This window comes from Lissotriton vulgaris, chromosome 2_2 (genome assembly GCF_964263255.1).
Source record: "Lissotriton vulgaris chromosome 2_2, aLisVul1.2, whole genome shotgun sequence".
In the NCBI taxonomy this organism is placed as follows: domain Eukaryota; kingdom Metazoa; phylum Chordata; class Amphibia; order Caudata; family Salamandridae; genus Lissotriton; species Lissotriton vulgaris.
The window spans coordinates 172,465,467-172,481,821 of NC_141688.1; positions in this window are offsets into that span (position 1 = coordinate 172,465,467).

A 16,355-nucleotide genomic window follows, 5' to 3' on the forward strand; every position below is an offset into this window, starting at 1 on the left:
TGAGCATGTTTATAGTAATTTTCAAGCTTATATAGGAGTAAAAACTCAAGATTTCGCACAAGGGTAAAAGTGACTTAAAATGCCCCAAATCCGCACTTTGAGGGCTTAAAACATGCTTTTTCACTGCGGGAACTGATATAATCCCCATTTGGAGGTAATTCATGTTCATGCGAGATAGTCTGATTTTTCATGCAAAATGATCGATGACCTTGGACCTGAGGAAATTGCTCTGAGATGACCAAAATGGTCTGTTTTGAAAATTTCCATTTTTAAACTAATTTTGACTTTCAGATGAGGATCATCACTTTTGGAGCTAAAATGAGCATGTTTAGAGTCATTTTCAAGCTTCTAGGGAGCCAAAACTCAAGATTTGGCACAAGTGTAAAAGTGACTTAAAAGGGCTCAAATCCTCACTTTGAGGGTTTAAAATGTGTTTATTCACTGCGGGAAGTGATATAATCACCATTTAGAGGTAATTCATGTTCATGCATTAAGGTCCGATTTTTCATGCAAAATGATCGATGACCTTTGACCTGAGGAAATTGCTCTGAGATGACCAAAATGGTCTGTTTTGATAATTTCCATCTTTAAACTAATTTTGACTTTCAGATGTGGATCATCACTTTTGGAGCTAAAATGAGCATGATTATAGTCATTTCCAAGCCTCTAGGGAGCCAAAACTCAAGATTTGGCGCAAGTGTAAAAGTGACTTAAAATGTCTCAAATGCTCACTTTGAGGGCTTAAAATGTGTTTATTCACTGCGGGAAGTGATATATTCACCATTTAGAGGTAATTCATGGTCATGCAAGAAGGTCCGATTTTTCATGCAAAATGATCGATGACCTTGGACGTGAGGAAATTGCTCTGAGATGACCAAAATGGTCCGTTTTGATAATTTCCTTATTTCAACTAATTTTGACTTTCAGATGTGGATCATCACTTTTGGAGCTAAAATGAGCATGTTTATAGTCATTTTCATGCTGATATAGGAGTAAAAACTCAAGATTTGGCACAAGGGTAAAAGTGAGTTAAAATGACTCAAATCCGCACTTTGAGGGCTTAAAACATGTTTATTCTTTGCGGGAAGTGATATAATCACCATTTAGAGGTAATTCATGGTCATGCAAGAAGGTCCGATTTTTCATACAAAATGATCGATGACCTTGGACCTGAGGAATTTGCTCTGAGATGACCAAAATGGTCAATTTTGATAATTTCCTTATTTCAACTAATTTTGACTTTCAGATGTGGATCATCACTTTTGAAGCTAAAATGAACATGTTTATAGTCATGTTCAAGCTTATATAGGAGTAAAAACTCAAGATTTGGCACAAGGGTAAAAGTGACTTAAAATGACCCAAATCCGCACTTTAAGGGCTTAAAACATGTTTATTCACTGCGGGAACTGATATAATCACCATTTAGAGGTAATACATGTTCATGCGTTAAGGTCCGATTTTTCATGAAAAATGATCGATGACCTTTGACCTGAGGAAATTGCTCTGAGATGACCAAAATGGTCTGTTTTGATAATTTCCATCTTTAAACTAATTTTGACTTTCAGATGTGGATCATCACTTTTGGAGCTAAAATAAGCATGATTATAGTCATTTCCAAGCCTCTAGGGAGCCAAAACTCAAGATTTGGCACAAGTGTAAAAGTGACTTAAAATGTCTCAAATGCTCACTTTGAGGGCTTAAAATGTGTTTATTCACTGCGGGAAGTGATATAATCACCATTTAGAGGTAAATCATGGTCATGCAAGAAGGTCCGATTTTTCATGCAAATGATCGATGACCTTGGACCTGAGGAAATTGCTCTGAGATGACCAAAATGGTCCGTTTTGATAATTTCCTTATTTCAACTAATTTTGACTTTCAGATGTGGATCATCACTTTTGGAGCTAAAATGAGCATGTTTATAGTCATTTTCAAGCTTATATAGGAGTAAAAACTCAAGATTTGGCACAAGGGTAAAAGTGACTTAAAATGACCCAAATCCGCACTTTAAGGGCTTAAAACATGTTTATTCACTGCGGGAACTGATATAATCACCATTTAGAGGTAATACATGTTCATGCGTTAAGGTCCGATTTTTCATGAAAAATGATCGATGACCTTTGACCTGAGGAAATTGCTCTGAGATGACCAAAATGGTCTGTTTTGATAATTTCCATCTTTAAACTAATTTTGACTTTCAGATGTGGATCATCACTTTTGGAGCTAAAATGAGCATGTTTTAGTCATTTTCAAGCTTCTAGGGAGCCAAAACTCAAGATTTGGCGCAAGTGTAAAAGTGACTTAAAATGACTCAAATGCTCACTTTGAGGGCTTAAAATGTGTTTATTCTTTGCGGGAAGTGATATAATCACCATTTAGAGGTAAATCATGGTCATGCAAGAAGGTCCGACTTTTCATGCAAATGATCGATGACCTTGGACCTGAGGAAATTGCTCTGAGATGACCAAAATGGTCCGTTTTGATAATTTCCTTATTTCAACTAATTTTGACTTTCAGATGTGGATCATCACTTTTGGAGCTAAAATGAGCATGTTTATAGTCATTTTCAAGCTTATATAGGAGTAAAAACTCAAGATTTGGCACAAGGGTAAGAGTGACTTAAAATGACCCAAATCTGCACTTTAAGGGCTTAAAACATGTTTATTCACTGCGGGAACTGATATAATCACCATTTAGAGGTAATACATGTTCATGCGTTAAGGTCCGATTTTTCATGCAAAATGATCGATGACCTTGGACCTGAGGAAATTGCTCTGAGATAACCAAAATGGTCTGTTTTGTTAATTTCCATCTTTAAACTAATTTTGACTATCAGATGTGGATCATCACTTTTGGAGCTAAAATGAGCATGATTATAGTCATTTCCAAGCCTCTAGGGAGCCAAAACTCAAGATTTGGCGCAAGTGTAAAAGTGACTTAAAATGTCTCAAATGCTCACTTTGAGGGCTTAAAATGTGTTTATTCACTGTGGGAAGTGATATATTCACCATTTAGAGGTAATTCATGGTCATGCAAGAAGGTCCGATTTTTCATGCAAAATGATCGATGACCTTGGACCTGAGGAAATTGCTCTGAGATGACCAAAATGGTCTGTTTTGATAATTTCCATCTTTAAACTAATTTTGACTTTCAGATGTGGATCATCACTTTTGGAGCTAAAATGAGCATGTTTATAGTCATTTTCAAGCTTCTAGGGAGCCAAAACTCAAGATTTGGCGCAAGTGTAAAAGTGACTTAAAATGACTCAAATGCTCACTTTGAGGGCTTAAAATGTGTTTATTCTTTGCGGGAAGTGATATAATCACCATTTAGAGGTAATTCATGGTCATGCGAGATAGTCTGATTTTTCATGCAAAATGATCGATGACCTTGGACCTGAGGAAATTGCGCTGAGATGACCAAAATGGTCTGTTTTGATAATTTCCATTTTTAAACTAATTTTGACTTTCAGATGAGGATCATCACTTTTGGAGCTAAAATGAGCATGTTTATAGTCATTTTCAAGCTTCTAGGGAGCCAAAACTCAAGATTTGGCACAAGTGTAAAAGTGACTAAAAAGGGCTCAAATCCTCACTTTGAGGGTTTAAAATGTGTTTATTCACTGCGGGAAGTGATATAATCACCATTTAGAGGTAATACATGTTCATGCATTAAGGTCCGATTTTTCATGCAAAATGATCGATGACCTTTGACCTGAGGAAATTGCTCTGAGATGACCAAAATGGTCTGTTTTGATAATTTCCATCTTTAAACTAATTTTGACTTTCAGATGTGGATCATCACTTTTGGAGCTAAAATGAGCATGATTATAGTCATTTCCAAGCCTCTAGGGAGCCAAAACTCAAGATTTGGCACAAGTGTAAAAGTGACTTAAAATGTCTCAAATGCTCACTTTGAGGGCTTAAAACATGTTTATTCACTGCGGGAAGTGATATACTCACCATTTAGAGGTAATTCATGGTCATGCAAGAAGGTCCGATTTTTCATGCAAAATGATCGATGACCTTGGACGTGAGGAAATTGCTCTGAGATGACCAAAATGGTCCGTTTTGATAATTTCCTTATTTCAACTAATTTTGACTTTCAGATGTGGATCATCACTTTTGGAGCTAAAATGAGCATGTTTATAGTCATTTTCATGCTGATATAGGAGTAAAAACTCAAGATTTGGCACAAGGGTAAAAGTGAGTTAAAATGACTCAAATCCGCACTTTGAGGGCTTAAAACATGTTTATTCTTTGCGGGAAGTGATATAATCACCATTTAGAGGTAATTCATGGTCATGCAAGAAGGTCCGATTTTTCATACAAAATGATCGATGACCTTGGACCTGAGGAATTTGCTCTGAGATGACCAAAATGGTCAATTTTGATAATTTCCTTATTTCAACTAATTTTGACTTTCAGATGTGGATCATCACTTTTGAAGCTAAAATGAACATGTTTATAGTCATGTTCAAGCTTATATAGGAGTAAAAACTCAAGATTTGGCACAAGGGTAAAAGTGACTTAAAATGACCCAAATCCGCACTTTAAGGGCTTAAAACATGTTTATTCACTGCGGGAACTGATATAATCACCATTTAGAGGTAATACATGTTCATGCGTTAAGGTCCGATTTTTCATGAAAAATGATCGATGACCTTTGACCTGAGGAAATTGCTCTGAGATGACCAAAATGATCTGTTTTGATAATTTCCATCTTTAAACTAATTTTGACTTTCAGATGTGGATCATCACTTTTGGAGCTAAAATGAGCATGTTTTAGTCATTTTCAAGCTTCTAGGGAGCCAAAACTCAAGATTTGGCGCAAGTGTAAAAGTGACTTAAAATGACTCAAATGCTCACTTTGAGGGCTTAAAATGTGTTTATTCACTGTGGGAAGTGATATATTCACCATTTACAGGTAATTCATGGTCATGCAAGAAGGTCCGATTTTTCATGCAAAATGATCAATGACCTTGGACCTGAGGAAATTGCTCTGAGATGACCAAAATGGTCTGTTTTGATAATTTCCATCTTTAAACTAATTTTGACTTTCAGATGTGGATCATCACTTTTGGAGCTAAAATGAGCATGTTTATAGTCATTTTCAAGCTTATATAGGAGTAAAAACTCAAGATTTGGCACAAGGGTAAAAGTGACTTAAAATGACCCAAATCCGCACGTTGAGGGCTTAAAACATGTTTATTCACTGCGGGAACTGATATAATCACCATTTCGAGTTAATATATGTTCATGCGAGATAGTCTGATTTTTCATGGGAAATGATCGATGACCTTGGACCTGAGGAAATTGCTCTGAGATGACCAAAATGGTCTGTTTTGATAATTTCCATCTTTAAACTAATTTTGACTTTCAGATGTGGATCATCACTTTTGTAGCCAAAATGAGCATGTTTATAGTCATTTTCAAGCTTCTAGGGAGTAAAAACTCAAGATTTGGCACAAGGGTAAAAGTGAGTTAAAATGACACAAATCCGCACTTTGAGGGCTTAAAACATGTTTATTCACTGCTGGAAGTGAAAGTGATATAATCACCATTTAGAGGTAATTCATGTTCATGCGAGATAGTCTGATTTTTCATGCTAAATGATCGATGACCTTGGACCTGTGGAAATTGCTCTGAGATGACCAAAATGGTCTGTTTTGATAATTTCCATTTTTAAACTAATTTTGACTTTCAGATGAGGATCAACACTTTTGGAGCTAAAATGAGCATGTTTATAGTCATTTTCAAGCTTCTAGGGAGCCAAAACTCAAGATTTGGCGCAAGTGTAAAAGTGACTTAAAATTACTCAAATGCTCACTTTGAGGGCTGAAAATGTGTTTATTCTTTGCGGGAAGTGATATAATCACCATTTAGAGGTAATTCATGGTCATGCAAGAAGGTCAGAATTTTCATACAAAATGATCGATGACCTTGGACCTGAGGAATTTGCTCTGAGATGACCATAATGGTCCGTTTTGATAATTTCCTTATTTCAACTAATTTTGACTTTCAGATGTGGATCATCACTTTTGGAGCTAAAATGAGCATGTTTATAGTAATTTTCAAGCTTATATAGGAGTAAAAACTCAAGATTTCGCACAAGGGTAAAAGTGACTTAAAATGACCAAAATCCGCACTTTGAGGGCTTAAAACATGCTTTTTCACTGCGGGAACTGATATAATCCCCATTTAGAGGTAATTCATGTTCATGCGAGATAGTCTGATTTTTCATGCAAAATGATCGATGACCTTGGACCTGAGGAGATTGCTCTGAGATGACCAAAATGGTCTGTTTTGATAATTTCCATGTTTAAACTAATTTTGACTTTCAGATGAGGATCATCACTTTTGGACCTAAAATGAGCATGTTTATAGTCATTTTCAAGCTTCTAGGGAGCCAAAACTCAATATTTGGCACAAGTGTAAAAGTGACTTAAAATGACCCAAATCCGCACTTTGAGGGCTTAAAACATGTTTATTCACTGCGGGAACTGATATAATCACCATTTAGAGGTAATACATGTTCATGCGAGATAGTCTGATTTTTCATGGAAAATGATCGATGACCTTGGACCTGAGGAAATTGCTCTGAGATGACCAAAATGCTCTGTTTTGATAATTTCCATCTTTAAACTAATTTTGACTTTCAGATGTGGATCATCACTTTTGTAGCCAAAATGAGCATGTTTAGAGTCATTTTCAAGCTTCTAGGGAGTAAAAACTCAAGATTTGGCACAAGGATAAAAGTGAGTTAAAATGACACAAATCCGCACTTTGAGGGCTTAAAACATGTTTATTCACTGCGGGAAGTGAAAGTGATATAATCACCATTTAGAGGTAATTCATGGTCATGCAAGAAGGTCCGATTTTTCATGCAAAATGATCGATGACCTTGGACCTGAGGAAATTGCTCTGAGATGACCAAAATGGTCTGTTTTGATAATTTCCATCTTTAAACTAATTTTGACTTTCAGATGTGGATCATCACTTTTGGAGCTAAAATGAGCATGTTTATAGTCATTTTCAAGCTTCTAGGGAGCCAAAACTCAAGATTTGGCGCAAGTGTAAAAGTGACTTAAAATGACTCAAATGCTCACTTTGAGGGCTTAAAATGTGTTTATTCTTTGCGGGAAGTGATATAATCACCATTTAGAGGTAATTCGTGGTCATGCGAGATAGTCTGATTTTTCATGCAAAATGATCGATGACCTTGGACCTGAGGAAATTGCGCTGAGATGACCAAAATGGTCTGTTTTGATAATTTCCATTTTTAAACTAATTTTGACTTTCAGATGAGGATCATCACTTTTGGAGCTAAAATGAGCATGTTTATAGTCATTTTCAAGCTTCTAGGGAGCCAAAACTCAAGATTTGGCACAAGTGTAAAAGTGACTAAAAAGGGCTCAAATCCTCACTTTGAGGGTTTAAAATGTGTTTATTCACTGCGGGAAGTGATATAATCACCATTTAGAGGTAATACATGTTCATGCATTAAGGTCCGATTTTTCATGCAAAATGATCGATGACCTTTGACCTGAGGAAATTGCTCTGAGATGACCAAAATGGTCTGTTTTGATAATTTCCATCTTTAAACTAATTTTGACTTTCAGATGTGGATCATCACTTTTGGAGCTAAAATGAGCATGATTATAGTCATTTCCAAGCCTCTAGGGAGCCAAAACTCAAGATTTGGCACAAGTGTAAAAGTGACTTAAAATGTCTCAAATGCTCACTTTGAGGGCTTAAAACATGTTTATTCACTGCGGGAAGTGATATACTCACCATTTAGAGGTAATTCATGGTCATGCAAGAAGGTCCGATTTTTCATGCAAAATGATCGATGACCTTGGACGTGAGGAAATTGCTCTGAGATGACCAAAATGGTCCGTTTTGATAATTTCCTTATTTCAACTAATTTTGACTTTCAGATGTGGATCATCACTTTTGGAGCTAAAATGAGCATGTTTATAGTCATTTTCATGCTGATATAGGAGTAAAAACTCAAGATTTGGCACAAGGGTAAAAGTGAGTTAAAATGACTCAAATCCGCACTTTGAGGGCTTAAAACATGTTTATTCTTTGCGGGAAGTGATATAATCACCATTTAGAGGTAATTCATGGTCATGCAAGAAGGTCCGATTTTTCATACAAAATGATCGATGACCTTGGACCTGAGGAATTTGCTCTGAGATGACCAAAATGGTCAATTTTGATAATTTCCTTATTTCAACTAATTTTGACTTTCAGATGTGGATCATCACTTTTGAAGCTAAAATGAACATGTTTATAGTCATGTTCAAGCTTATATAGGAGTAAAAACTCAAGATTTGGCACAAGGGTAAAAGTGACTTAAAATGACCCAAATCCGCACTTTAAGGGCTTAAAACATGTTTATTCACTGCGGGAACTGATATAATCACCATTTAGAGGTAATACATGTTCATGCGTTAAGGTCCGATTTTTCATGAAAAATGATCGATGACCTTTGACCTGAGGAAATTGCTCTGAGATGACCAAAATGATCTGTTTTGATAATTTCCATCTTTAAACTAATTTTGACTTTCAGATGTGGATCATCACTTTTGGAGCTAAAATGAGCATGTTTTAGTCATTTTCAAGCTTCTAGGGAGCCAAAACTCAAGATTTGGCGCAAGTGTAAAAGTGACTTAAAATGACTCAAATGCTCACTTTGAGGGCTTAAAATGTGTTTATTCACTGTGGGAAGTGATATATTCACCATTTACAGGTAATTCATGGTCATGCAAGAAGGTCCGATTTTTCATGCAAAATGATCAATGACCTTGGACCTGAGGAAATTGCTCTGAGATGACCAAAATGGTCTGTTTTGATAATTTCCATCTTTAAACTAATTTTGACTTTCAGATGTGGATCATCACTTTTGGAGCTAAAATGAGCATGTTTATAGTCATTTTCAAGCTTATATAGGAGTAAAAACTCAAGATTTGGCACAAGGGTAAAAGTGACTTAAAATGACCCAAATCCGCACGTTGAGGGCTTAAAACATGTTTATTCACTGCGGGAACTGATATAATCACCATTTCGAGTTAATATATGTTCATGCGAGATAGTCTGATTTTTCATGGGAAATGATCGATGACCTTGGACCTGAGGAAATTGCTCTGAGATGACCAAAATGGTCTGTTTTGATAATTTCCATCTTTAAACTAATTTGACTTTCAGATGTGGATCATCACTTTTGTAGCCAAAATGAGCATGTTTATAGTCATTTTCAAGCTTCTAGGGAGTAAAAACTCAAGATTTGGCACAAGGGTAAAAGTGAGTTAAAATGACACAAATCCGCACTTTGAGGGCTTAAAACATGTTTATTCACTGCTGGAAGTGAAAGTGATATAATCACCATTTAGAGGTAATTCATGTTCATGCGAGATAGTCTGATTTTTCATGCTAAATGATCGATGACCTTGGACCTGTGGAAATTGCTCTGAGATGACCAAAATGGTCTGTTTTGATAATTTCCATTTTTAAACTAATTTTGACTTTCAGATGAGGATCAACACTTTTGGAGCTAAAATGAGCATGTTTATAGTCATTTTCAAGCTTCTAGGGAGCCAAAACTCAAGATTTGGCACAAGTGTAAAAGTGACTAAAAAGGGCTCAAATGCTCACTTTGAGGGTTTAAAATGTGTTTATTCACTGTGGGAAGTGATATAATCACCAGTTAGAGGTAATTCATGTTCATGCATTAAGGTCCGATTTTTCATGCAAAATGATCGATGACCTTTGACCTGAGGAAATTGCTCTGAGATGACCAAAATGGTCTGTTTTGATAATTTCCATCTTTAAACTAATTTTGACTTTCAGATGTGGATCATCACTTTTGGAGCTAAAATGAGCATGTTTATATTCATTTTCAAGCTTCTAGGGAGCCAAAACTCAAGATTTGGCGCAAGTGTAAAAGTGACTTAAAATTACTCAAATGCTCACTTTGAGGGCTGAAAATGTGTTTATTCTTTGCGGGAAGTGATATAATCACCATTTAGAGGTAATTCATGGTCATGCAAGAAGGTCAGAATTTTCATACAAAATGATCGATGACCTTGGACCTGAGGAATTTGCTCTGAGATGACCATAATGGTCCGTTTTGATAATTTCCTTATTTCAACTAATTTTGACTTTCAGATGTGGATCATCACTTTTGGAGCTAAAATGAGCATGTTTATAGTAATTTTCAAGCTTATATAGGAGTAAAAACTCAAGATTTCGCACAAGGGTAAAAGTGACTTAAAATGACCAAAATCCGCACTTTGAGGGCTTAAAACATGCTTTTTCACTGCGGGAACTGATATAATCCCCATTTAGAGGTAATTCATGTTCATGCGAGATAGTCTGATTTTTCATGCAAAATGATCGATGACCTTGGACCTGAGGAGATTGCTCTGAGATGACCAAAATGGTCTGTTTTGATAATTTCCATGTTTAAACTAATTTTGACTTTCAGATGAGGATCATCACTTTTGGACCTAAAATGAGCATGTTTATAGTCATTTTCAAGCTTCTAGGGAGCCAAAACTCAATATTTGGCACAAGTGTAAAAGTGACTTAAAATGACCCAAATCCGCACTTTGAGGGCTTAAAACATGTTTATTCACTGCGGGAACTGATATAATCACCATTTAGAGGTAATACATGTTCATGCGAGATAGTCTGATTTTTCATGGAAAATGATCGATGACCTTGGACCTGAGGAAATTGCTCTGAGATGACCAAAATGCTCTGTTTTGATAATTTCCATCTTTAAACTAATTTTGACTTTCAGATGTGGATCATCACTTTTGTAGCCAAAATGAGCATGTTTATAGTCATTTTCAAGCTTCTAGGGAGTAAAAACTCAAGATTTGGCACAAGGATAAAAGTGAGTTAAAATGACACAAATCCGCACTTTGAGGGCTTAAAACATGTTTATTCACTGCGGGAAGTGAAAGTGATATAATCACCATTTAGAGGTAATTCATGTTCATGCGAGATAGTCTGATTTTTCATGCAAAATGATCGATGACCTTGGACCTGAGGAAATTGCTCTGAGATGACCAAAATGGTCTGTTTTGATAATTTCCATTTTTTAGCTAATTTTGACTTTCAGATGAGGATCATCACTTTTGGAGCTAAAATGAGCATGTTTTTAGTCATTTTCAAGCTTCTAGGGAGCCAAAACTCAAGATTTGGCACAAGTGTAAAAGTGACTAAAAAGGGCTCAAATGCTCACTTTGAGGGTTTAAAATGTGTTTATTCACTGTGGGAAGTGATATAATCACCAGTTAGAGGTAATTCATGTTCATGCATTAAGGTCCGATTTTTCATGCAAAATGATCGATGACCTTTGACCTGAGGAAATTGCTCTGAGATGACCAAAATGGTCTGTTTTGATAATTTCCATCTTTAAACTAATTTTGACTTTCAGATGTGGATCATCACTTTTGGAGCTAAAATGAGCATGTTTATAGTCATTTTCAAGCTTCTAGGGAGCCAAAACTCAAGATTTGGCGCAAGTGTAAAAGTGACTTAAAATTACTCAAATGCTCACTTTGAGGGCTTAAAATGTGTTTATTCTTTGCGGGAAGTGATATAATCACCATTTAGAGGTAATTCATGGTCATGCAAGAAGGTCCGATTTTTCATACAAAATGATCGATGACCTTGGACCTGAGGAATTTGCTCTGAGATGACCAAAATGGTCCGTTTTGATAATTTCCTTATTTCAACTAATTTTGACTTTCAGATGTGGATCATAAATTTTGGAGCTACGATGAGCATGTTTATAGTAATTTTCAAGCTTATATAGGAGTAAAAACTCAAGATTTCGCACAAGGGTAAAAGTGACTTAAAATGACCCAAATCCGCACTTTGAGGGCTTAAAACATGCTTTTTCACTGCGGGAACTGATATAATCCCCATTTGGAGGTAATTCATGTTCATGCGAGATAGTCTGATTTTTCATGCAAAATGATCGATGACCTTGGACCTGAGGAGATTGCTCTGAGATGACCGAAATGGTCTGTTTTGATAATTTCCATGTTTAAACTAATTTTGACTTTCAGATGAGGATCATCACTTTCGGAGCTAAAATGAGCATGTTTATAGTCATTTTCAAGCTTCTAGGGAGCCAAAACTCAATATTTGGCACAAGTGTAAAAGTGACTTAAAAGGGCTCAAATCCTCACTTTGAGGGTTTAAAATGTGTTTATTCACTGTGGGAAGTGATATAATCACCATTTAGAGGTAATTCATGTTCATGCATTAAGGTCCGATTTTTCATGCAAAATGATCGATGACCTTGGACGTGAGGAAATTGCTCTGAGATGACCAAAATGGTCCGTTTTGATATTTTCCTTATTTCAACTAATTTTGACTTTCAGATGTGGATCATCACTTTTGGAGCTAAAATGACCATGTTTATAGTCATTTTCAAGCTGATATAGGAGTAAAAACTTAAGATTTGGCACAAGGGTAAAAGTGAGTTAAAATGACTCAAATCCGCACTTTGAGGGCTTAAAACATGTTTATTCTTTGCGGGAAGTGATATAATCACCATTTAGAGGTAATTCATGGTCATGCAAGAAGGTCCGATTTTTCATGCAAAATGATCGATGACCTTGGACCTGAGGAAATTGCTCTGAGATGACCAAAATGGTCTGTTTTGTTCATTTCCATCTTTAAACTAATTTTGACTATCAGATGTGGATCATCACTTTTGGAGCTAAAATGAGCATGATTATAGTCATTTTCAAGCATCTAGGGAGCCAAAACTCAAGATTTGGCACAAGTGTAAAAGTGACTTAAAAGGGCTCAAATGCTCACTTTGAGGGTTTAAAATGTGTTTATTCACTGCGGGCAGTGATATAATCACCATTTAGAGGGAATACATGTTCATGCGAGATAGTCTGATTTTTCATGCAAAATGATCGATGACCTTTGACCTGAGGAAATTGCTCTGAGATGACCAAAATGGTCTGTTTTGATAATTTCCATCTTTAAACTAATTTTGACTTTCAGATGTGGATCATCACTTTTGGAGCTAAAATGAGCATGTTTATGGTCATTTTCAAGCTTCTAGGGAGCCAAAACTCAAAATTTGGCACAAGTGTAAAAGTAACTTAAAATGACTCAAATGCTCACTTTGAGGGCTTAAAATGTTTTTATTCTTTGCGGGAAGTGATATAATCACCATTTAGATGTATTTCATGGTCATGCAAGAAGGTCTGATTTTTCATGCAAAATGATCGATGACCTTGGACCTGAGGAAATTGCTCTGAGATGACCAAAATAGTCTGTTTTGATAATTTCCTTATTTCAACTAATTTTGACTTTCAGATGTGGATCATCACTTTTGGAGCTAAAATGAGCATGTTTATAGTCATTTTCAAGCTTATATAGGAGTAAAAACTCAAGATTTGGCACAAGGGTAAAAGTGACTTAAAATGACCCAAATCCACACTTTGAGGGCTTAAAACATGTTTATTCAGTGCGGGAACTGATATAATCACCATTTAGAGGTAATACATGTTCATGCAAGATAGTCTGATTTTTCATGCAAAATGATCGATGACCTTGGACCTGAGGAAATTGCTCTGAGATGACCAAAATGGTCTGTTTTGATAATTTCCATCTTTAAACTAATTTTGACTTTCAGATGTGGATCATCACTTTTGGAGATAAAATGAGCATGTTTATAGACATTTTCAAGCTTCTAGGGAGCCAAAACTCAAGATTTGGCGCAAGTGTAAAAGTGACTTAAAATGACTCAAATGCTCACTTTGAGGGCTTAAAATGTGTTTATTCTTTGTGGGAAGTGATATAATCACCATTTAGAGGTAATTCATGGTCATGCAAGAAGGTCCGAATTTTTATACAAAATTATCGATGACCTTGGACCTGAGGAATTTGCTCTGAGATGACCAAAATGGTCTGTTTTGATAATTTCCATCTTTAAACTAATTTTGACTTTCAGATGTGGATCATCACTTTTGGAGCTAAAATGAGCATGTTTATAGTCATTTTCAAGCTTCTAGGGAGCCAAAACTCAAGATTTGGCGCAAGTGTAAAAGTGACTTAAAATTACTCAAATGCTCACTTTGAGGGCTTAAAATGTGTTTATTCTTTGCGGGAAGTGATATAATCACCATTTAGAGGTAATACATGTTCATGCAAGATAGTCTGATTTTTCATGCAAAATGATCGATGACCTTGGACCTGAGGAAATTGCTCTGAGATAACCAAAATGGTCTGTTTTGTTAATTTCCATCTTTAAACTAATTTTGACTATCAGATGTGGATCATCACTTTTGGAGCTAAAATGAGCATGATTATAGTCATTTTCAAGCTTCTAGGGAGCCAAAACTCAAGATTTGGCACAAGTGTAAAAGTGACTTAAAATGACTCAAATGCTAACTTTGAGGGCTTAAAATGTGTTTATTCTTTGTGGGAAGTGATATATTCACCATTTAGAGGTAATTCATGGTCATGCAAGAAGGTCCGATTTTTTATACAAAATGATCGATGACCTTGGACCTGAGGAATTTGCTCTGAGATGACCAAAATGGTCCGTTTTGATAATTTACTTATTTCAACTAATTTTGACTTTCAGAAGTGGATCATCACTTTTGGAGCTAAAATGAGCATGTTTATAGTCATTTTCAAGCTTATATAGGAGTAAAAACTCAAGATTTGGCACTAGGGTAAAAGTGACTTAAAATGACCCAAATCCGCACTTTGAGGGCTTAAAACATGTTTATTCACTGCGGGAACTGATATAATCACCATTTAGAGGTAATACATGTTCATGCGAGATAGTCTGATTTTTCATGCAAAATGATCGATGACCTTGGACCTGAGGAAGTGATATAATCACCATATAGAGGTAATTCATGGTCATGCAAGAGGGTCCGATTTTTCATACAAAATGATCGATGGAATTTCTGAGGAATTTGCTCTGAGATGACCAAAATGGTCCTTTTGATAATTTCCTTATTTCAACTAATTTCGACTTTCAGATGTGGATCATAACTTTTGGAGCTAAAATGAGCATGTTTATAGTCATTTTCAAGCTTATATAGGAGTAAAAACTCAAGATTTGGCACTAGGGTAAAAGTGACTTAAAATGACCCAAATCCGCACTTTAAGGGCTTAAAACATGTTTATTCACTGCGGGAACTGATGTAATCTCCATTTAGAGGTAATACATGTTCATGCGTTAAGGTCCGATTTTTCATGCAAAATGATCGATGACCTTGGACCTGAGGAAATTGCTCTGAGATACCCAAAATGGTCTGTTTTGTTAATTTCCATCTTTAAACTAATTTTGACTATCAGATGTGGATCATCACTTTTGGAGCTAAAATGAGCATGATTATAGTCATTTTCAAGCTTCTAGGGAGCCAAAACTCAAGATTTGGCACAAGTGTAAAAGTGACTTAAAAGGGCTCAAATGCTCACTTTGAGGGTTTAAAATGTGTTTATTCACTGCGGGCAGTGATATAATCACCGTTTAGAGGTAATTCATGTTCATGCGAGATAGTCTGATTTTTCACGCAAAATGATCGATGACCTTTGACCTGAGGAAATTGCTCTGAGATGACCAAAATGGTCTGTTTTGATAATTTCCTTATTTCAACTAATTTTGACTTTCAGATGTGGATCATCACTTTTGGAGCTAAAATGAGCATGTTTATAGTCATTTTCAAGCTTATATAGGAGTAAAAACTCAAGATTTGGCACAAGGGTAAAAGTGACTTAAAATGACCCAAATCCACACTTTGAGGGCTTAAAACATGTTTATTCAGTGCGGGAACTGATATAATCACCATTTAGAGGTAATTCATGGTCATGCAAGAAGGTCCGAATTTTTATACAAAATTATCGATGACCTTGGACCTGAGGAATTTGCTCTGAGATGACCAAAATGGTCTGTTTTGATAATTTCCATCTTTAAACTAATTTTGACTTTCAGATGTGGATCATCACTTTTGGAGCTAAAATGAGCATGTTTATAGTCATTTTCAAGCTTCTAGGGAGCCAAAACTCAAGATTTGGCGCAAGTGTAAAAGTGACTTAAAATTACTCAAATGCTCACTTTGAGGGCTTAAAATGTGTTTATTCTTTGCGGGAAGTGATATAATCACCATTTAGAGGTAATACATGTTCATGCAAGATAGTCTGATTTTTCATGCAAAATGATCGATGACCTTGGACCTGAGGAAATTGCTCTGAGATGACCAAAATGGTCTGTTTTGATAATTTCCATCTTTAAACTAATTTTGACTTTCAGATGTGGATCATCACTTTTGGAGCTAAAATGAGCATGTTTAT